Source organism: Heterodontus francisci, chromosome 4 (assembly GCF_036365525.1).
Source record: "Heterodontus francisci isolate sHetFra1 chromosome 4, sHetFra1.hap1, whole genome shotgun sequence".
Lineage (NCBI taxonomy): Eukaryota > Metazoa > Chordata > Chondrichthyes > Heterodontiformes > Heterodontidae > Heterodontus > Heterodontus francisci.
The window spans coordinates 38,484,197-38,507,596 of NC_090374.1; the positions used below are offsets into that span (position 1 = coordinate 38,484,197).

At 44.8% G+C, this 23,400-nt stretch overlaps 1 protein-coding gene, 1 non-coding gene and 1 pseudogene across 11 annotated transcripts in view; 1 reads left to right on the forward strand and 2 right to left on the reverse strand.

Annotated features, from left to right (window-relative positions):
* Positions 1-23,400, forward strand: part of LOC137368969 (solute carrier family 22 member 4-like) — a 213,976-nt gene that overhangs the window by 61,472 nt on the left and 129,104 nt on the right. The gene's annotated exons all lie outside the window — the stretch shown is intronic.
* Positions 2,415-2,605, reverse strand: LOC137369505 (U2 spliceosomal RNA). The gene has a single exon (XR_010974958.1). It is a non-coding gene; the product is annotated as a U2 spliceosomal RNA (small nuclear RNA).
* Positions 2,992-3,167, reverse strand: LOC137369506 (U2 spliceosomal RNA; annotated as a pseudogene).

The window sequence follows — 23,400 nt, forward strand, 5'->3', positions numbered from 1 at the left end:
AAAGCTTCCAGCTCTGCATCCTGTCAATGTCCCGTTGCAACCTACAACAGCCTTCCACACTATCCACAACTCCAGCAACCTTCGTGTCATCGGCAAACTTGCTAACCCAGCCTTCCACTTCCTCATCCAAGTCATTTAGAAAAATCACAAAGAGCAGAGGTCCCAGAACAGATCCTTGTGGAACACCACTGGTCACCGAGCTCCATGCTGAATACTTTCCATCGACTACCACCCTCTGACTTCTATGGGCCAGCTAATTTTGTATCCAGACAGCCAACTTTCTTGCAAGCCTCTCAAGTGCTGGAGATGCTATGAGCAAATGGGAGATTTAAGGTCCAATACTGTTCAACTGGCAGGTGAGTTGTCGAAGCAGGTGATCATTGAGCCTGTGTTGGTGCAGCCTGACAAATCACACAGGGCTGATTCAAGCAAAATCAAATACTATGGAGGCGTTAAACTGAAACATCAAGCAAACAAATTCTGATCCAAAAGAGAGTCCAAGGCACAGCCTGGAAAATTGAATGCTGTCAGGAGATATGAGATTGCCTGGCAGTGTTTGTTAGCTCTGAGTTCATTTAATATGGCATAGTACTTTCACAATAACTGTGAACAAGTAGTTCTCATGACATTGGATGCAGTCTGACATATTCAATGAGAGACTATCAGTTTCTCAAGGGCAAAAGACTTCCTGCATTCATGATGTTTTACACTCTGTAAGTGATAAAGTATGCAATAAGACTAATAATTTTTCATTAGTTACAATATAATGTACCAGAGAATACACGGGATGCCCATACTGGATGTGCAAAAATAAAGGAGTTCTGGCATCATTGTAACTGGAGGATTAAAATATTATTGCATCATTGACGCAGTAACTAGGGGAAAATCTGTTTTAAAATTGTCATTGAGGATTGAGCATCTGTGAAAGAAACAGCCTTATTTTTAATTCCATTAAAATCAATGAAAATCAGGCAGTTTCTATAATGGGCGGCTGATTCCCCAAAGCCAGTTTCATCCTTGGCGGCAAGTTAAAAATTTGTCCCATTGTCTCCAATGAGTGCTTGCTTCACCAATCTTCCTGGTGTCACCTCCTCTTCCACCATTTCTTCCTTCTCATCCTCCTTCTCCTTTACTCTTAATACTGCAACATGGGCCATTCCCTTATCATTTTGCATTAGAATTAGAATTAGAATTAGAATATTACAGCGCAGTACAGGCCCTTCGGCCCTCGATGTTGCGCCGAGCTGTGAAACCATCTGACCTACACTATTCCATTTTCATCCATGTGTCTATCCAATGTCCACTTAAATGCCCTTAAAGTTGGCGAATCTACTACTGCTGCAGGCAGGGCATTCCACGCCCTTACTACTCTCTGAGTAAAGAAACTACCTCTCACATCTGTCCTATATCTATCACCCCTCAACTTGAAGCTATGTCCCCTCGTGTTTGCCATCAGCATCCGAGGAAAAAGACGCTCACTATCCACCCTATCTAACCCTCTGATTATCTTATATGTCTCTATTAAGTCACCTCTCCTCCTCCTTCTCTCCAACGAAAACAACCTCAAGTCCCTCAGCCTTTCCTCGTAAGACCTTCCCTCCATACCAGGCAACATCCTAGTAAACCTCCTCTGCACCCTTTCCATAGCTTCCACATCCTTTCTATAATGCGGTGACCAGAACTGCACGCAATACTCCAGGTGCGGTCTCACCAGAGTCTTGTACAGCTGCAGCATGACCTCGTGGCTCCGAAACTCGATCCCCCTACTAATAAAAGCTAACACACCATATGCCCTCTTGACAGCCCTATTAACCTGGTTAGCAACCTTCAGGGATTTATGCACCTGGACACCAAGATTTTTTTTTTTTTAATTTCCAAAATATACTTTATTCATAAAAATCTGTAAAAAATGCATTATGAAACAGTTCCAAACAGCACCAAGTCAAAAAATACAAAGAGTACAAAGGAGATCAGTTTCCTTCAAGACAGGAGTGAGCTGCCTCACCACCCTTCCATTTTTATTTTTCATTCCATGTACATTTTACAGCAAACAAATATTTTCCGGATACAGTTCGAAGGGTTTTCCATGGATCCAGCCCCTCAATTCACTTCGATGGGAGGACCTTACACAGTAGACTTTCCCCATTGAGCCTTCACAGCGTCTGCCCCAAGCTTCAGAAAGGAAAGCACGCGTGCACGCCACGCGCAGCCATTCCTTGCGCTTCTGCGCGAGGCATTGCTCAGGAAAAAAGACACGCGCGCGCTGGGCAGCAAAGGGCGGCCTGCAACTGCGGGGCAATCCAACAGGGGGCAGCTTAGCGCCCACGGAAAACTGCAGCAAAGTCAGCCGAGCAGCAGTGCCGTTACCATTGCGAATTCTATTTTTCAGCAGGGGTCTCGCCCCCATGGAGGGGGGAAGCTGCACCGCTCCTGGAAACACTGCAATACCAGGTGGATGCATGGAGTGGACGGGGCAAGCCCCTGCTCCATCTCCCTGTCCCAAAAATCAATTTAATATTTGGTCCCCAGATAGGGGACGTATCAGATATTAAACTGATAAGAACAGATACTACACTTGATCTTAGCCAAAAGGCCGAGAAGCGATGGCCGTAAAACTGCGTTTGCTGCGCGCGTCAGGCCCGGCGTGCGGCCTCTACGTCAAAGTAGCCGCCGGGCGGGCGAGCCTAGGGCGAAAGAGGCGACGGCGGGCGGTCTTTGAGCCAGAGCTCCTTTTGTTGCCGGGCCTTGCAAGCAGAAAGGAAAGCACGCGTGCACGCCACGCGCAGCCATTCCTTGCGCTTCTGCGCGAGGCATTGCTCAGGAAAAAAGACACGCGCGCGCTGGGCAGCAAAGGGCGGCCTGCAACTGCGGAGCAATCCAACAGGGGGCAGCGTAGCGCCCACGGAAAACTGCAGCAAAGTCAGCCGAGCAGCAGCGCCGTTACCATTGCGAATTCTATTTTTCAGCAGGGGTCTCGCCCCCATGGAGGGGGGAAGCTGCACCGCTCCTGGAAACACTGCAATACCAGGTGGATGCATGGAGTGGACGGGGCAAGCCCCTGCTCCATCTCCCTGTCCCAAAAATCAATTTAATATTTGGTCCCCAGATAGGGGACGTATCAGATATTAAACTGATAAGAACAGATTTTTTTTTTTTTTCCAAAATATACTTTATTCATAAAAATCTGTAAAAATTACATTGCCAAACAGTTTCCAAACAGCACGACAAAATACAAACATTGCAAAAGAGATCAGTTTCTTTCAATAATGTCATGAGTTTCTTCCCAACCCTTCCGTTTCACAATTGTCATGTCAATTACAGTTTTACATTTACAGCAATTGAGAATATTAACGATACAGTTCGAGGGGCTTTCCATGGTTCCAGCCCCTCAGTCCAGCTTGGTGGGGGAACCTTACACTGTGGTCTTTCCCCATTGAGCCTTTGCTGCGGCTGCCCCAAGCTTTAGTGCGTCCCTCAGCACGTAGTCCTGGACCTTGGAATGTGCCAGTCTGCAACATTCGGTGGTGGACAACTCTTTGCGCTGGAAGACCAGCAAGTTTCGGGCAGACCAAAGGGCGTCTTTCACCGAATTGATAGTCCTCCAGCAGCAGTTGATGTTTGTCTCGGTGTGCGTCCCTGGGAACAGCCCGTAGAGCACAGACTCCTGTGTTACAGAGCTGCTTGGGATGAACCTTGACAAAAACCACTGCATCTCTTTCCACACCTGCTTTGCAAAGGCACATTCCAGGAGGAGGTGGGCGACCGTCTCTTCCCCACCACAGCCAACGCGGGGGCACTGTGCGGAGGGGGCGAGACTTCGGGTGTGCATGAAGGATCTGACGGGGAGGGCCCTTCTCACCACCAGCCAAGCTACGTCTTGGTGCTTGTTTGAAAGTTCTGGTGATGAGGCATTCCGCCAAATGACTTTGACGGTCTGCTCGGGGAACCATCCGACAGGATCCACCGTTTCCTTTTCCCGTAGGGCCTTGAGGACATTCCGTGCAGACCACTGCCTGATGGACCGGTGGTCAAAGGTGTTTTTCGGCAGAAACTGCTCCACGAAGGATAGGTGGTACGGCGCCGCCCAACTGCACGGAGCGTTCCGCGGCAATGTGACCAGGCCCATCCTTCGCAACACCGGGGACAGATAGAACCTCAGCACGTAGTGACACTTGGAGTTTGCGTACTGGGGATCTACACATAGCTTGATGCAGCCACACACGAAGGTGGTCATCAGGATGAGGGCCACGTTGGGTACATTTTTCCCGCCCATGTCCAGAGATTTGAACATCGTGTCCCTCCGGACCCGGTCCATTTTAGATCCCCAGACGAAGCGGAAAATGGCTCGGGTGACTGCCACGGCGCAGGAGTGGGGTATGGGCCAGACCTGCGCCACGTAGAGCAACAACGTGAGCGCCTCGCACCTGATGACCAGGTTCTTACCCACAATGGAGAGAGATCGCTGCCCCCACATGCCCAACTTTTGTCGTACCTTGGCTACTCGCTCCTCCCATGTTTTGGTGCACGCCCCGGCACTTCCGAACCATATCCCCAGCACCTTCAGGTAATCTGACCTGACGGTGAAGGGGACAAAGGATCGGTCAGCCCAGTTCCCAAAGAACATGGCCTCGCTCTTGCCGTGGTTAACTTTGGCTCCCGAGGCCAGTTCGAACTGGTCGCAGATGCTCATCAGTCTGCGCACGGACAGTGGATCCGAGCAGAAGACGGCCACGTCATCCATGTACAGGGAGGTTTTGACCTGAGTGCCTCCGCTGCCTGGGATTGTCACCCCTCTTATGCTCGCATCCTTCCTAATAGACTCAGCAAAGGGCCTGGACACCAAGATTTTTTTTTTTATTTCCAAAATATACTTTATTCATAAAAATCTGTAAAAATTACATTGCCAAACAGTTTCCAAACAGCACCAAAAAATACAAACATTGCAAGGGAGATCAGTTTCCTTCAATACTGTCATGAGTTTGATAAGAACAGATTTTTTTTTTTCCAAAATATACTTTATTCATAAAAATCTGTAAAAATTACATTGCCAAACAGTTTCCAAACAGCACGAAAAAATACAAACATTGCAAAAGAGATCAGTTTCATTCAATAATGTCATGAATTTCTTCCCAACCCTTCCGTTTCACAATTGTCATGTCAATTACAGTTTTACATTTACAGCAATTGAGAATATTAACGATACAGTTCGAGGGGCTTCCCATGGTTCCAGCCCCTCAGTCCAGCTTGGTGGGGGAACCTTACACTGTGGTCTTTCCCCATTGAGCCTTTGCTGCGGCTGCCCCAAGCTTTAGTGCGTCCCTCAGCACGTAGTCCTGGACCTTGGAATGTGCCAGTCTGCAACATTCGGTGGTGGACAACTCTTTGCGCTGGAAGACCAGCAAGTTTCGGGCAGACCAAAGGGCGTCTTTCACCGAACACCAAGATCTCTCTGTTCATCTACACTACCAAGAATCTTCCCATTAGCCCAGTACTCTGCATTCCTGTTACTCCTTCCAAAGTGAATCACCTCACACTTTTCCGCATTAAACCATGATTACCCAACTTGGGATTATGAAGTTATTTATGCAGTATGCAGTAGACCATAATCATTTTGGACCCCTTTTGGCTTAAGGAGAAGTACCTGCCTGTGCAAAAAGGGCAGATATTTGACATAGAATCATAAAGTAACTTTTGTTGTATTTAAATGTTATTAATTCGGTGTTTCTCATTGGTGACAGTAGCCACAGATGCAGATCATACCTTGGTCTCCCAACAACCTTCCTGTGTTATAGATATTTTGCTAAATCCCATACAATTTGTAATAAATGTTATATCTTATGTTACGATCAGATGAGGAGGGGTCGAAGGGCTCCCCTCTTGTCCCTCTCTTTGTTTGACCACTTTTTAAATGGAAATGCTTGCCAATTCAGTAAATGTTTAATTATTTACGTGCTATGATCATAAAAGAACCAATTGGACAGGTTTTCTTGAGTTTAACAAAGAGGTTAGTTTTATTGTAATTAAAACGATCTAAGTAAAATAATAAACGATGCTCTCGCTTTCACACACACACACATACATACACACTTGAGGTTCACATACACACATAAATAGGTTACAGAGTGGGAAGGATAGATTAGTCCGATTAGAGTCTGGAGCAATAAAAAGAAGTATACAGTCTGTGGTGGTTGGTGATTTGGTTGTCTTCCGGCTGAACTCTGTGGTCCTAAGGCTTCTGAATTCCAGATATGGCCAGCTGATGCGGGGTTTTCCTGGAGAGAGCGATGCAGATGGTTTCCTGCATGAGGTTTTGTCTGCAGCAGGCCTAGGTAGTTATGGCCAGCAGACAGGGTTCGAAGCTTGACCCCACTTGGGTCTTCTCTGGTCTGTGTCTAGATACTTGTCTGGTCTTCAGAGTGAGATAAACCAGTTTAACACACATAGATGGTGGGGCCTGTCACATAACCGTCACCCAGTGTGTATTTCCTCTTACAACTTAATCAGTTTGTGTCTAGGAATTCCTTTCTCTCAACCAGGATCCCACTGTTCAAGTGATTGCATTTGAGTGGTTTGTTTCCACCAGTTTAATGTCCCAGTGATTGCCTTGAATGTCTTGCTAATGGGGACAGGGCAGGTAGTTCACTCAAAATTCCCAGGTCATTGTTTTTGCTGGGGTCTGAGCAGACACTATGTCTCCATCTCGATGTATTGAAAGGTGGGGTATTTTGATGCAAATTGCAGTGGCCATTTTAGCTGCTAGCCGTCACCTTTTATCTGTTCCTTTTTAAAAATTTAATTCTGGTTTCCAGCCGGTCTAGCACGCTTTCGTGATACCTCCACACCATGCTGAATGAGATGTGATGACAGGAGCATTCTATTAAAAGGTCATAAAAAAAAGAAACTGTACACAAGCATTCATCTTCAAACACTCACTTCTCAATCTCACACTGCCATAGCTATGCTCTGGTTTAGTTTTCATCTGGAATGTTTATGTGTTCGGTTAGACTCTGGCTAAAGCATCAGCTTTTCTTTTTCTCCAATGTGGGTATTCTTTAGGTGGTAGGGTTGCAAAAGCAGGCTCCATCGAAAAGCCTTGCATTCTTGGTCTTGAATTTCTCCACACATGCTCAAGCATTGTGGTCATTATAGACTATGGTCTCCATATTTTGGACATATACCTCAAAGTGCTTGAGAGCCAGCAACAGTCCCAGAGTTTCCTTTTCCACATCTCTTTTGATGTATGTTTAGTTTTTTTAGAGAAATACCCAACTGGCCTCTCAATGCCTGATTCATCATCTTGGAGCAGGATGGCACCTACTCCTAGGTCACTAGTATCAACTGCCACTTTAAATGGTTTGTTAAAGTTTGGAGCTGTCAGCATCAGTTCGCTGGTTAAGATGGCTTTCAGCCTCTCAAAAGCTGTTTGGAACCTCCCTGACCACACTATCTTCACTCTTTTCTGTAATAAGTCTGTCAGTCAGGGAGCTATTGTGTTGACGTTTGGGACGAACTTGTGGTAAAACCAACGCATCCCCAAAAATCGCATTATTTCCTGTTTGGTTGTGGGGATGGGAAAATCCATCAGCGCCTGTACCTTCTCTGCTCTGGGCAGCACCTGCCTTTGACCCACAATATGCCCTAGGTAGGTTACTTGAGCTTTAGTGAACTTGCTCTTTGCAGGATTTACCATGAGGTTAGCTGACTGTAATCTTCGGCAGAGGGCTTCTGACTGGTCTAGATGGTCTCCCCAGTGTCACTGTACGCTAACAGATCATCCAGGTACACTACACAGTGGGGTAGGCCAGCCACGAGCTGGTACATTAGCCTTTGGAAGATGGCTGGGACATTTCTTAATCCAAACGGCATCACTCAGCACTGGAATAAGCCATCTGGGGTGTCAAAAGCCCAAATCTCTTTAGCTAGGGGGGTTAAGGAACATGCCACATTCCTTTTATCAAGGCCATTTTAGTAATGCAGGTGGCATTTCCTACTCTATCGATACAGTCTTTCAGGCGAGGAATTGGCTCGGAGTCAGCTCTGCTCACTGTTAACATTCCTGTAATCAATTCAGAGCCTTGTTGAGCCATCGGGCTTGGGCATGTACACAACTGGGGAACCCCAGCTGCTCTGACTGGGCTCAATCAGCTTGCGCTCCAGCATTTTCTGAATTTCCTCCTGAACTTGGGTCAGTTTCCTGGGATCTAGGCAATGGGGATTTTGTTTTTTGGGAGGGGTCTCTGCCAAATCCACATTGTGTAGGATTAGGGTTGTGAACCCTGATTTGTCTTTGCAGATCTCTTGAAACGCTGTGAACAGCCTTGTTAAGTCTCCTCTCTGTTCTACGTTTAAATAGGAGAGTACTGTGTCTAAATACCCTAACGTTTCAGTGTCAGCTAACCAGGTGGTTCGGGGTTCAATTTGGGAATCCTCCAGGCCTCCTCCTAACTCATCCTCACTGTCCTTTTCACCCTCCTCCTTCCTGACTGCCTGACAGACTTGTACTTGTTTGTCCCCTTTCTGGCTGTGATACTACTTTAACCCATTGATGTGACACAGCCTTTGCTTTTTCCTACGGTCTGGGGTGTCAATTAAATAATTCACCTCACTAATCCTCTTTACTACTCTGTATGGGCCACTGAACGAGGCTTTCAGTGGTTTACCCTGTGTTGGTAATAGCACTAACGCATGGTCTCCAGGCTGACAAGTTCTGGCCTTGACATGTTTTATCTGCCTGCCTTTTCATAGCTGTCTTGGAGGTTTTTAGCTATTCCTGAGCTACTGCACAGTCTCTCGTGAGCTGCACATGGAACATGGAGATGTCGTCTAACATAGAAGGCGCATCCCTGTGTCCCAAAAACCTCTCCTTGATTCGTTTCAGAGGACCCCTCACTTTGTGTCCATAAACTAATTCAAAGAGACTAAAGCCAGTGGACTCATTGGGTGAGTTCCTGGAAGCAAACAGAAGAAATACCAACCTTTTGTCCCAGTCATGGGGGTACTCATAGCAGTATGCCCTGATCATTGCCTTCAGGGTCTGGTGGTACCATCCCAAAGCCCCTTGTGACTGTGGGTGGTAGGCTGAGGACTTTAGTTGGGTTATGCCCAGATTACCCATGACCCTTTGAAAGATACCAGATGTGATATTTGTGCCCTGATCTGACTGGATCTCAACAGGCAGCCCATATCGAGTAAAGAATTGGCTTAGCCCCTCCACCACTACCTTGGCAGAGATAGTTCTTAGGGGATAGCCTCTGGAAATCGGGTAGCCACATCCATAATGGTGATAACTGGTAGCCCTTCCTTTTGTTTTTGGCAGGGATCCCACACAATTCACCAGCACTCTGCTGAAGGGTTCCCCAAAAGTCGGTATGAGAATTAAGAGTGCAGGTTTTATTGCAGGTTGCGGTGTCCCCGCAACCTGGCACAGGTGGCAAGCTTTGCAGAATTCCACCATATCCCTGTGGAGTTGTGGCCATTCAATATGTGGTCTTATGTGGGCTTGGGTTTTTCGGATACTGACATGTCCAGCCATTGGAATCTTTGGGCTATTCTCAGTATTTCCCTACAATACCTCGGCGGCACCACTACCTGGTGGACCACTGTACACTCTTCATCTGCAGGTCTGTGAGGAGGTCTCCACTTCCTCATCAGCACCTCATTCTTTAAATAGAGTCACAGAGTCACAGAGTCGTACAGCATAGAAACAGGCCCTTAGGCCCACCGCATCCATGCCGACCATAATGCCTATCTATACTAATCCCACCTGCCTGCATTAATTCCATATCCCTCTATGCCTTGCTCATTCAAGTACCTGTCCAGATGCCTCTTAAATGTTGCTACTGTTCCTGCCTCCACCACCTCCTCTGCCAGCTCATTCCAGATACCCACTATTCTTTGTGTGAAAAATTTACCCCTTTGATCCCCTTTAAACCTCCTCCCTCTCACCTTAAATCTATGCCCTCTAGTTTTAGTCATCCCTACCATGGGAAACAGAGTCTGGCTAGCTACCCTATCTATGCCTCTCATAATTTTATATACCTCTAACATGTCCCCTCTCAGCCTGCTTCGCTCCAGGGAAAACAGACCCAGCCTATCCAATCTCTCTTTATAACTCAAGCCCTCCAAACCAGGCAACATCCTTGTGAATCTTTTCTTCACCCTCTCCAGCTTAATCACATCTTTCCTGTAGTACAGCGACCAGAACTGCACTCAGTACTCCAAATGCGGCCTAACCAACGTTATGTACAGCTGTAACATGACGTCCCAACACTTGTACTCAATGCCTTGGTCGAACTATGTACTTGCACCCCAAGGTCTCCGTGCTCAACAACACACCCCAGGGCCCTGCCATTCACTGTATATGTCCTGTCCTGGTTTAACTTCCCAAAATACATCACTTCACACTTGTCTGCATTAAATTCCATTTGCCAATCCCTTGTCCATTTTCCCAGTTGATCTATATCCTGTTGTAACCTGAGACAACCTTCTTCACTGTCCACTATACCATCAATTTTGGTGTCATCTGCAAACTTACTAATTATGCCCCCTACATTTACATCCAAGTCATTAATATATATGACAAAAAACAGAGGGCTCAGCACCGATCCCTGCGGCACACCACTGGTCACTGGCTTCCAATCTGGAAAAACAACCCTCCACTACCACCCTCTGCTTCCTATCACCAAGCCAATTTTGTATCCACTTGGCTAGCTCACCCTGGATCCCATGTGTTCGAACCTTCTGGACCAGCCTACCATGATGGACCTTGTCAAAGGCCTTGCTAAAGTCCATGTAGACAATGTCCATCGCCCTGCCCTCGTCAATCATCTTGGTCACCTCCTCGAAAAACTCAATCAAATTTGTGAGACATGATTTACCACGCACAAAGCCATGCTGAGTTTTCCCGAATCAGACCTTGCCCTTCCAAATACATATAAATCCTGTCTCTCAGAGTCCCTTCCAACAACTTTCCCACCACTGATGTAAGGCTCACCGGCCTGTCGTTCCCTGGCTTATTCCTGTTGCCCTTCTTAAATAAAGGCACAACATTAGCTATCCTCCAGTCTTCAGGTACCTCACCCGTGGCTAACGATGATACAAAAATCTCTGCTGGGGCCCCAACAATCTCCTCCCTTGCTTCCCATAGCATCCTAGGATACACCTGGTCAGGCCCTGGGGATTTATCCACCTTAATGCGCTTCAAAACCTCAAACATCTCCTCCTTTGTAATGTTGATATGCTCCAGGATATCGCTGTTCCCTCCCTTGAGCTAACCAGTTTCCATGACCTTCTCCACGGTAAATACAGACGAGAAGTATTCATTTAAGACCTCACCCATTTCCCGTGGCTCCACACATAGATCACCATACTGATCCTTAAGGGGACCTACTCTCTCCCTTGCTACCCTTTTACTCTTAATAGGATTCTTATCTGCCAGGGAAATCTTATGGCCTCTTTTCACCCTTCTAATTTCCTTCTTAAGTATACTCCTACATCCCCTATACTCCTCAAGGGACTTGCTTGATCCCAGCTGCCTATACCTGACATATGCCTCCTTCTTTGTCCTGAGTAGACCCTCAATATCCCTCGTCAACCAAGGTTCCCTAAACTTGCCAGCCTTTCCCTTCCATCTAACAGGAACATGCCGGCCCTGAACTCTTCCTATCTCACTTTTAAAAGCCTCCCATTTGCCAGACGTCCCTTTACCTGTAAACAGCCTCTCCCATTCAACTCTTGAGAGTTCCTGTCTGATGCCATCGAAATTAGCCTTCCCCCAATTTTGGACTTCAACCTGAGAACCAGTCCTATCCTTTTCCATAACTATCTTGAAGCTAATAGAGTTATGGTCACTGGTCCCAAAGTGCTCCCCCACTGACACATCAACCACCTGCCCAGCCTCATTTCCTAAGAGGAGGTCGAGTGTAACCCCTTCTCTAGTACGGCCATCCACATACTGCTTCAGAAAACTATCCTGGAAACACTTGACAAATTCTTCCCCATCTGATCCCTTAGCACTAAGGCAATCCCAGTCAATATTAGGAAAGTTAAAATCACCTACTATGACAACCCTATAATTCCTACACCTATCTGTGATTTCCCTACAAATGTGCTCCTCCAATTCCCTCTGATTATTGGGGGGCCTATAGTATAATCCCATCAAAGTGATCACCCCTTTCTTATTTCTAAGTTCTACCCATATGACCTCGCTGGACCTTCCCCCTGGGATATCTTCTCGAAGTACTGCCATGATGCCGTCCCTAATCAATAGTGTAACTCCCCCTCCTCTCTTACCTCCACCTCTGTCACGCCGGAAGCATCGGTACCCCAGAACATTGAGCTGCCAGTCCTGCCCATCCCTCAACCATGTTTCCGTAGTAGCTATAATATCACAATCCCATGTACCTATCCATGCTCTGAGTTCATCTGCCTTACCTGTAAGGCTTCTTGCATTAAAGTAAATGCAGTTTAGCCTACCAGACCTTCCATGCTCCCTGTCCTGCCCCTGCCCGGCCTGCCTACTGGACTTGCTTGCTTTAACCTCTACATTTGCCTCAACTATCTCATTGGAGAGATGTCATGGATGTGCTTCCATTATTGATATTTTTTTGAGGACTTGTGGAAAATACCTGAGAAGATGCCTGGATTTGTTTTTTTTTGAAAGGATCACTGGAAGGACACTTGGGACTTTGTTTAAAAACACTTACTGGAAGTCACATTTCTTAAGCTAAGTAAACAGCCGGAGCCTTATGGACTACGGGACTGTTTGAACTTAGAGAAATCACATGTCTGGGTTTATGTCTGTTCGGAGTTTTGGTTTTGTTTGGAGTTCAGTTGGTGGATATCCTGCTCAATGAGAAGCCACCCAACTCATTCTTTGCCATCTGTTTTGAAAAGTCTTCTGAGAATCCAGTGTGATAGCTGTACCCACTGATGCAGTAATTTTCCCAAAAGCCTGCAAGACTACTTCTCGATGTTTCCTGAATGGAACTGCTCCAGAAAGATCTCAGTGACAGCTATCTATGTGGACCCAGACACCAGATCAAAAGGGACATCTGGAACGTTCCATATCTTATCCTTTTGCTTCAAGAATTGACAATAACTTGGTGTCATGCAGGCCCCCACCTGCCAAGAATGAGGGACGGATATTTTGCCACATGGACATTAAATTTTAAAATTGTTGCTGGGAAGAAAAGAAGGCCTATGACAAGTGGTTACCAAGCCCCTGACTGGAAAGACATTTGCATAGTAACAGACAGTGCTTGTAAAGAACAAAGGGACCACTCCCTGCTCCAATTTAAACCACAATGGACTTTTGATAACCAGATGTTGAAGATGGAGAGGCTAGCATTCCAGGTTAACTGCTAAGATGACCAAATACACAAACAGATGTGGTCAGACCAGTTGACCAGTTTAGTCACATGACTGACTGGCTGTTTTAAAAAAAAATTTGAACTTGCCACAGAGCTTTAAAACTCAGAAAGCTGTATGCTCCTGGACTAAAAAGACCTCACTCCTGTCTGCTCCCATCCTGCTCTCACCAGCCTCGGAAACCATTGAAGTCATATGAACCCCAAGAGAGAAAAGTTTCCTCCAGTGAACAAGGTTTAAGAAGACTACTGGGTCCCAGCAAAAAGCAGGACTACCTACAAAAGGACTACAGTGAGCTCGAAGCACTGATACAAGAAACTCTTTTGATATTGCCCCAGACCTTGCTCTATTTTATTTTTTTCTTCTGCTCTTTTCTGTCTCTATTTGCATGTGCATATCACGTATGTATGCCAGCGTGGGGCGTGGCGTGTATCCGGAGATGGTAACCGAATTAGAGTTTAAGTTTAAGTGTTAATAAATTTCACTTTTCTTCTTTAAACCTAAGAAGGCCTATTTGTGCTCATTTCTTTGCTTTATAATTGGAAAGCAGTGAATAAGTATTCACTAAGGGGAAGCTCAAAAGACAGTGTGTTAAAAAATTAAATCCTCTTGCAATAAGACCAGTTGATGGCTGAAAGAGACCCCTAGACACCTTTCTCGCCTGGTCATAACACTTGGCCAAAGTTTTTTTTTAAGTTAATCTCTGCAGAGCCAGTTTTTTCAATATTCTTTATTTTGTTCTTTACCCGTGTGTGTGTGCATGTGTTAGGATATTTTAGAAGGGCAGATATTTATACTTTCATATTTCAAACTGTGTGTTAATAAGCTTTGCATCTTTATTGAATAAGTGTTGTTTAACAATAAATCAACAATTTTGTTGTTTATTAAAGAAATCTGGTTGGCGGATTTAAATTCTGAAGCTAATGTAGATAAAATATATAATTGACTATATTGGTAACTGGATAAAACATTTAAATATATGCTGTGACCAGTGGAGTAGTGGAACTAGAGAAAGACAGTGCATTTCTCCAACCTCAGATGTAACAAATCGCTTACTGTCTATTGGATGCTGCTTCTGCTGTTTGGCATATAAGTAGTCCTGTGTTGTAGCTTCATTGGGTTGGAACCTCATTTTTAGGTATGCCTGGTGCTGCTCCTAGCATGCTCTTCTGCACTCTTCATTGAACCAGGGTTGATCCCCTGGCTTGCTGGTAATGATAGAGTGAGGGATATGTCAGACCATGAGGTTACAGATTGTGTTTGAACACAATTCTGCTGCCGATGGGTACCCAGTTTTGATCTGATCTGAAGCTCTCCCATTTAGCATGGTGGCAGTGTCACACAACACGATGGAGGGTATTCTCAATGTAAAGACAGGACTGTGTTGCTAGTGTTTATGGGTATTTGCCATATGTTTTGTCCTTGGCCACTCATAATAAATGTAAACATAACATGATTCCAAAAACACTTCTGTCTAAATTGTGTATTGAATTTTAAAATGTTCTTGTGCATTACAGGTAGTGGGCAAATGTCATGTGATTTGACATCATGTGATTGTTGGGTGATCAAATATCACATGATCTAATGCCACAGTTATTTCAGGTATTTAGCCAACCAGTGTTGGCAACACTAATTAGCATCCTTTGGGAAATGCGTTTAGAGGCATCTGGTTCCCTCATTCTTAAGCCTGTCCAGTAAAACCTAGCAGGAACAGTCATGAAGCAGGCTAAAGTAGTCGTAGTTAAAGCAATCTTCACTGTTGTTCTGCTAAGTTGCTGGACAGTTGGTTTAAGCTGTTAGGGATTTTTGTAGCCATTTTGTTTAGGGACTGTTTTTGTTATGGAATAGTTATATATAACTTCATTGGTCCAAAGTTCATATAAGCTACAGGAAAGTACCATCTATATGAGGGGCTTGGGTGAGGGGTGGAGGAGGAGGAGTTAGTATAGTGTTATTATTACTGGACTAGTAATCTAGAGACCTGGACTAATGCTCCAGAGGCATGAGTTCAAATCGCACCACAACAGCTGGGGGAATATAAATTCAATTAATTAATAAAACTGAAATAAAATGCCAGTCTCATTAATAATGATCATGAAACTACCAGATTGTTGTTTAAAAACTCATCAGGTTCACTACTGCCTTTCAGAGGAGGAAATCTATCATCCTTACCCAGTCTGGCCTTCATGGACTCCAGACCCACAGCAATGTGGTTGACTCTTAATTGCCCTCTGAAATGGCCTAGCAAGCCACTTCAATTGTATCAAACCACTACAGAAAAGTAAAATAAGAATGAAACCAAATGGAACACCTGGCATTGATCGAGGCACCGGAAATAACAAAGGCACACCCTGCCTAGTTGACCCTGCAAAGTCCTCGTCACCAACATCTGGAGCCTTGTGCCAAAATTGGGTGAGCTGTCCTACAGACTAATCAAATGCAGCCTGACATAATCATACTCACCAAATCATACCTTACAGCCAATGCCCGAGACTCCTCATCAGCATCCTAAGGTATACTCTGTCCCACCAGCAGGACAGACCCACCAGAGGTGGTGATCCTGGGAGTCCTCAACATTGACTTCAGATCCCATGACGTCTCATGGCATCAGGGTAAACAGGGGCAAGGAAACCTCCTGCTGATTACTGCCCTCCCTCAGCTGATGGATTAGTGTTCCTCCATGTTAAACACCACTTGAAAAAGTACTGAGGGTAGTGTGATGAAAGCCACACCTGCCAAAAATGAGGGATATTAATTTTGTCATAAGGAACATTAATTTTAAACTCTTAATGGACTGAAAACATGGCTGCACCTGCATTCTCACAGGACAGTGGCTGGAAACATTTGCATTCTAAGAGACAGTTGCCTGGAGAAGACAATGGAACTGCTCCCTGATTCAATTAGCCAAATGGATTTTGATCATAAGACATTGAATGTGTGAACACCAGCATTCCAGCCCCCTACTGAGGATGTCTAGTAAGATTGCAAGCATCCACAAAACTTCGCCGGGCAGGTTGTTTAAAAAAAATGCTGGTCACATGACTGGCCTGCTGGTCTGTTTGGTTTGAATTGTGTTCACAGAACAGTTTGAAGTTAGACTACAACTGAACTTGAGGGTAGAGCATCTCCCTCTCTCTCTCGCTCATGAAAAGAAGAGACTACAACTGGATTTCAAGAAGACAGAAATCCATCAAAACAAATTTGAAAGAGTGCAGTGGGCCCCAATGAGACGACAAGATCGAACTGCAATCAAAAACTTTACATCAAACTCAAAAGACAGTAAATGAACTCCAGCTATTGCTTTAAACCTTTCCCCTTGATTCTTTCTCCTTTTCTGTCTCTATCTGCATGTGTGTTTATCGTATGGTCGTGTTGCGTATTTTTAGTAGTTTTAACTGAATTAGAGTTTCAAGGTTAATAAATTTATACCTTTATTGTTTAAATTTAAGAAAGCCTGTCTGTTTGATTTCTTTGCCATTACAATTGGAGAGCAGTGAACAAGGATTCACTGAGGGGAAGCCAAAAAACAGTGTTTTAAAAATGAATCCCTGTGACGGTCAAACCAAGAAAAGGCTGCAAGGGAGCCCCTCGACCCCTTTTTCACCTGGTTGTCACAGTTGCAAGGGCACAGAATTTACTCTGGCTGAGAGACTTCAAAGTCCATCACCAAGAGTGGCTCGGTAGCACCACTACTGACTGAGCTCCCCTACTCCTGAAGGACATATCTGCCAGACTGGGTCTGCGGCAGGTGGTGAGGGAACCAACAAGAGGGGAAAACCTACTTGAAGTTGTCCTCACAAATCTACCTGTCGCATATGCTTTTGTCCATGACAGTATTGGTAGGACTGACCACCACATTGTCCTTGTGGAAACCAAGTTCTGGCCTCACATTGAGGACGCTCTATATTGAGTTTTGTGGCACTGCCACCATGCTAAATGAGATTGGCAGAACAGATCTAGCAGCTCAAAACTTGGCATCCATGAGGCACTGTGGGCCATCAGTAGCAGCAGATTTGTATTCAAACACTATCTGTAACCTCATGGCCCAGCATATCCTTCACTATACCATTCACAGCAAGCCAGGGGAATCAACCTTGGTTCAATGAGGAGTGCAAGAGAGCATGCAATGAGCAGCAACAGGCATACCTAAAAACCTGATGAAGCTACAATGCAAGACTACATGCATACTGAACAGCGGAAGCAGCACACTATAGAGAGAGAGCGAAGTGATCCCACAACCAACGGATCAGATCAAAGTTCTGCAATCCTGCCACATCCAGTCATGAATGTGGTGGACAATTAAACAACTAACCAAAGGAGGAAAATCCAAAAGCATCCCCATTCTCAATGATAGGGAAGCCCAGTGTGAAGAAATCTGGCTATTATGAGGGGTTAGCAATCACACAACTATAAGGTTAAAAGGATTGTTTTCCGATGGATGAGGGATGAAAAAAATTAAAAAGGGCTTATCTTCCCAAAAGGTTAAGAAAGTTCATGGACATGCCTCTGTTTTAAAAAGCTTGTCTCATCTTAGAACCATAAAGGCAGCTTCTGAAAAGGAGGATCCACTCCTAATATCACAAACCTCATCACACAGTAAAACATTAATAACATAGTTTTTGTGACAGCTTGCAAAACTACCACAGTGTAATTGTTGTTACTATTGTTACTGTGGTTTTGTGAAGACAGCCCTAAACCACAGTCAACTGAATTTTTTACAAAACTAACTAAACCCAAAAACAGGCATGCTGTTATCCTGAGAGAGGACAGCATGAGCCTCTTTCATGGAGCTAATGCCACTACCATGTGGTTGCATCTTAATATTCCCTCCGCTCTGCATCAGAACAGAGTGAAGGAGAATTGTGATACTCTGGAAACCTATATCCACACTTTACACACTCCAATCCATGCTTCATGGTTTGAAAGCCTGAGAATATTCTTGATCCTGTAACCACAATTACAGCAGTCCAAGCTCCTAGCAAAGCCTCAGAGCTGTCACCCTCGGCTCCATCAGTTTGGAACCCCACTGCAGTGTTCATAGAGCTGACCATGGACGCAATGGTTCACTTTATGATCTTAATGCCCTGCTTGAAAATCTAATAAAGTTTGAACTGGACTTCTATGTGCTCTCTACCATTGTGCATGAACTCACTGGCAGGCAGGCTCGTGCACTTTGAAAGTCCTGGTATATAGCCAGCTCCTGTAGGCTTCTATAGGCAGCAGTCTCAGGGCATTCATATGTGTTCTCTGCAGCATAGAACCAGAGAAAAATTACGGCATAGAAGGAGGCCATTCAGTCCGTCCTGTCCAGGCTGGCTGAAAAAGCTAGCCAGCCAATCTAATCCCACCTTCCAGCATCTGGTCCATAGCCTTGCAGGTTACAGCACTTCAGGTGCAGGTCCAGGTACCTTTTAAAAGAATTGAAGGTTTCTTCCTCCACCACTGTTCCTGGCAGTGAATTCCAGACACCCACCACCCTCTGGGTCAAAAGGTTTTTCCTCATGTCCCCTCTAATCCTTCTCCCAATCACCTTAAATCGGTGCCCCTTGGTAATTGACCTCTCTGCCTGGGGAAACAGGTCCTTCCTGCCGACTCTATCTAGGCCCCTCATAATTTTGTACACCTCAATTAAGTCACCCCTCAGCCTCCTCTGTTCGAAGGAAAACAACCTGAGCCAATCCAATCTTTCCTCATAGCTGCAATTTTCGAGCCCTGGCAACATTCTTGTAAATCTCCTCTGTACTCTCTCCGGAGCAATTATGTCCTTTCTGTAATGTGGTGACCAGAACTGTATGCAATACTCGAACTGTGGCCTAACCAGCATTTTATACTGTTCCAGAATTACATCCCTGCTTTTGAATTCTATGTCTTGGCCAATAAAGGAAAGCATTCCATATGCCTTCTTCACCACTATCTACCTGTCCTACCACCTTCAGGGACATTTGGACATGCATTCCAAGGTATTTCACTTCTTCTACCCCTCTCAATATCCTCCCGTTTATTGTGTATTCCCTCTCTTTATTTGCCCTCCCCAAATGCATTACCTCACACTTATCTGGATTGAATTCCATTTGCCACTTTTCCGCCACTCAACCAAACCATTGATATCTTTCTGGAGTCTACGACTATCCTCTACATGCCCAATTTTTGTGTCATCAGCAAATTTCCCAATCATGCCTCCCACATTTAAGTCCAAATCATTAATATGTACCATATAACATGTAACAGCAAGGAACCCAACACTGAACTCTGTGGAACACCACTGGAAACAGCTTTCCATTCACAAAAATATCCGTCAACTACTACCCTTTGTTTCCTGTCCCTGAGCCAATTCTGGATTCAACCTGCCACATTCCCCTGTATCCCATGGGCTTTTATTTTATTGACCAGTCTGCCATGTGGGACCTTGTCAAATGCCTTACTAAGATCCATGTAGACTACATCCACTGCACTACCCTCATCAATCCTTCTTGTTACTTCCTCAAAAAACTCATGTAAGTTAGTAAGACATGACCTTCCCCTAACATATCCATGCTGACTATCCCTGATTAATCCATGCCTTTCTAAGTGGCAGTTTATCCCGTCCCTCCGAATAGATTCTAATAAGTTACCCACCACTGAGGTCAGACTGACTGGCATATAATTATTTGGCCTATCCCTCGCACCCTTTTTAAACAATGGTACAACAGTCACAGACCTCCAATCATCTGGTACCTGTCCTGTATCTAGTGAGGATTTGAAGAGGATCCTCAGCGCATCTGCTATTTCCTCCCTGACTTCCTTTAGCAACTTGGGATACAATCCATCTGGCCCTGGCAATTTATCCACTTTCAAGGATGTCAGACCCTCTAGTACTTCCTCTTTCATTATGCTTATCGTATCTAATATTTCACACTCCTCCTCTTTAACTACAATGTCTACATCAACCCTCTCCTTTGTGAAGACAGTCAAAAAACTAATTCAGAACCCTGCCCACATCTTCTGCATCCGAGGCATAGAATAGAAGAGCAGGGAGGTTATGATGGAGCTGTATAAAATGCTAGTTAGGCCACAGCTGGAGTACTGTGTCCAGTTCATGTCACCACACTATAGGAAGGATGTGATTGCACTGGAGAGGGTGCAGAGGAGACTCACCAGGATGTTGCCTGAGCTGGAGCATTTCAGCTATGAAGTGAGACTGAAAAGACTAGGGTTGTTTTCCTTAGAGCAGAGAAGGCTGAGGGGGGACATGATTGAGGTATACAAAATTATGAGGGGCATTGATAGGTTAGATGGGAAGAAACATTTTCCCATACCGGAGGGGTCAATAACTCGGGGGCATAGGATTTAAGGTAAGGGGCAGGAGGTTTACAGGGGATTTGAGGAAAACATTTTTCACCCAGAGGGTGGTTGGAATCTGGAACACACTGCCTGAAGAGGTGGTAGAGGCAGGAACCCTCACAACATTTAAGTAGTATTTAGATGAGCACTTGAAACGCCATAGCATACAAGGCTATGGACCAAGTGCTGGAAAATGGGATTAGAATAGTGAGGTGCTTGATGGCCGGCACTGACACGATGGGCCGAAGGGCCTGTTTCTGTGCTGTATAACTCCATGACTCTATGACTCTCTGCATAAATTCCCTTGTATATCTCTGATAGGCCTTACCCTTTCCTTAGTTATCCTCTTGCTCTTAATGTACTGATAAAATATCTTCGGGTTTTCCTTGATTTTACCTGCCAATAATTTTTCATGCCCTCTCTTCGCTTTTCTAATTTCCTTTTTTACTTCACCCCTGCACTTTCTATACTCCTCTAGGCTTGCAAAAGTATTAAGGTTTTTGTGATCATCATAAGCTTTCTTTTTCTGCTTTAACTTACCCTGTAAGCTTCTCGATAACCAGGGGTCTCCAGATTTGGCAGTATCACCCTTTAACTTTGTGGGGACATGCCTACACTGTGCCTGTAGAATCTCACTTTTGAATGCCTCCCACTGGTTTTCCTTCAAGTAGCTGTATCCAGTCCACTTTCACCAGGTCACCTCTCAGTTTCTTAAAATTTGCCTTCCCCCAATTTAGAACTTTTACTCCTGCTTTATCTTTGTCCTTTTCCATGATTTTGCCAAAACTTACTGTATTATGGTCACTATCTCCAAAATGGTCACCCATTGTTACTTCCTCCACTTGTCCAGCTTCATTACTGAAGACTAAATCTAGAATTGTGCTTGTTACGCGCTGGCTAAAAAAGTTCTCATGAACGCAGTTCAAGAATTTTGTCCCCTCTGTGCCCTTCACACTGTTTGCATCCCAGTTGATATTGGGGTAGTTGAAATCCCCAACTTTTATTACCCTATAGTTTTTGCACTCAGAAATTTGCCGACGTATTTGTTCTTCAGCCTCCCTCTCACTATTTGGGGGTCTATCGTACACTCCTAGTAATGTGGCTGCCCCTTTTTTATTTCTGAGCTCCACCCATATGGCCTCATTTGATGATTCATTTGGCATATCATACCTAAGGATCCTTCAGCAGGGCTGGGATTTGAATTGTCCTCCCAGACTACTTCCTGGGTCATCCCACACCATCTTCCTGTGTGAGTGGCCATGTGCAGACCTGAATAGCCTATCCTCTAGACTACGCTGTGCTCCTGACTCGAAAGCTGGTTCTTGCTATGTTCAGGTCGAGTGATAGTGTGTCTTCATGGGATATGTCCTCTTCCAGCTCTTTTACTATGGCGCTTCCTATATGTGCTGCACCTGAAAGGCAAGAGAGCGACATGGATTAGCTTTTAGTGTCCATGATAAGCAGAGATGGATGAGTGGCTGTTGAAAGGAGCTGCAGTTTGTCATGCATAATGTGTCAGATTAGGATTTCAGTGAGAAGGGTAAGATGGTCAAGAATGCTGCAGGACATGTCCTCCGACAGAGAGTAATGTGAGATCTGAGATAGGAATCTTACCTTCGTAACCATGGTTAGGTTAAGTACAATTCTTGAAGCATTGTAGCCAGATCCATGGGGTCGGGGGGGTGGGGGGTGTGGTGTTTTCCTAGTGTTCACCCGCTCTGCCACATATGCCCAATGCTGATGAGCAGCTTGTCTTAAGGGTCACATTAAGCAAAGAGTGCAGTATGAAACCCCATAGGGCAGCAACTGAACACAAAAGAACAGGAAGTGGTAACATTGCTCTTGCATCTCACAATGCACTGACCTTTGCTGTCCTTGTAAGATCATTAAACTCCTTCCTACATATAATGGCTGTCCTAGAGTCATGGAGGTGCCATTGCTGTCTACTACCATATGACACAGGCAGTTCAATGCATTAGCTTTTTATCACTCACCCCTCCTTTGTCATAGCTTATTTAATAGTATCTCCAAATTCGATAAATTTTCATTTTATTACATTTGCAGGTGCCAGGGCTTCATGATTCCATTGCAGCGAGGCCTTTTAAATGACTGTAGGCCTTTAACATCTGTCGTTATGCTGCTGTTTTGCTCCTCTCCTTTGCGAGTTTTCAGGGCTCACTTGCTTCAATTTGCCAATAGCTGGCAGGATTGTGGTCCTTATTCAATACAGCATCATTCACGACCCGGGATTTCTGAAGGGGACAGTCTCCAGCCAGAAATCCCTCCCTGTGACACTTGGAACAATGCAGTGGGAACTCAGAGATCTTGAGATCCTGGAGCCCTACGTCAACATACCTTGCAGATGTGAAGTCAGATTGTGCAGCTGTATCCCTGGTTTTGTAAGGTGTGGCGCAGTGTGATATATGTGTGTGAAATCATACCAGCATTTAATTACAAGCATTGCCTTGTGTTACTTTCATCAGTTATATTGTGATAATTTATGGATGATACTTTAGAGAAACTGGGTTTTATTTTCTACTATTTCATTGAATCCAGGAATTTAAACTGCCTTTGTTAAATTAGTGAACAGAGGAATTTCACGGGAATATATTAATGTATCTGTTAATAATACTGCACAGTGCTGTTTCTACTACCCCTTTTTATGGAATAGTATCAGTAAAATTGTGTCTTGAAGTTGAATTATTTAAACAT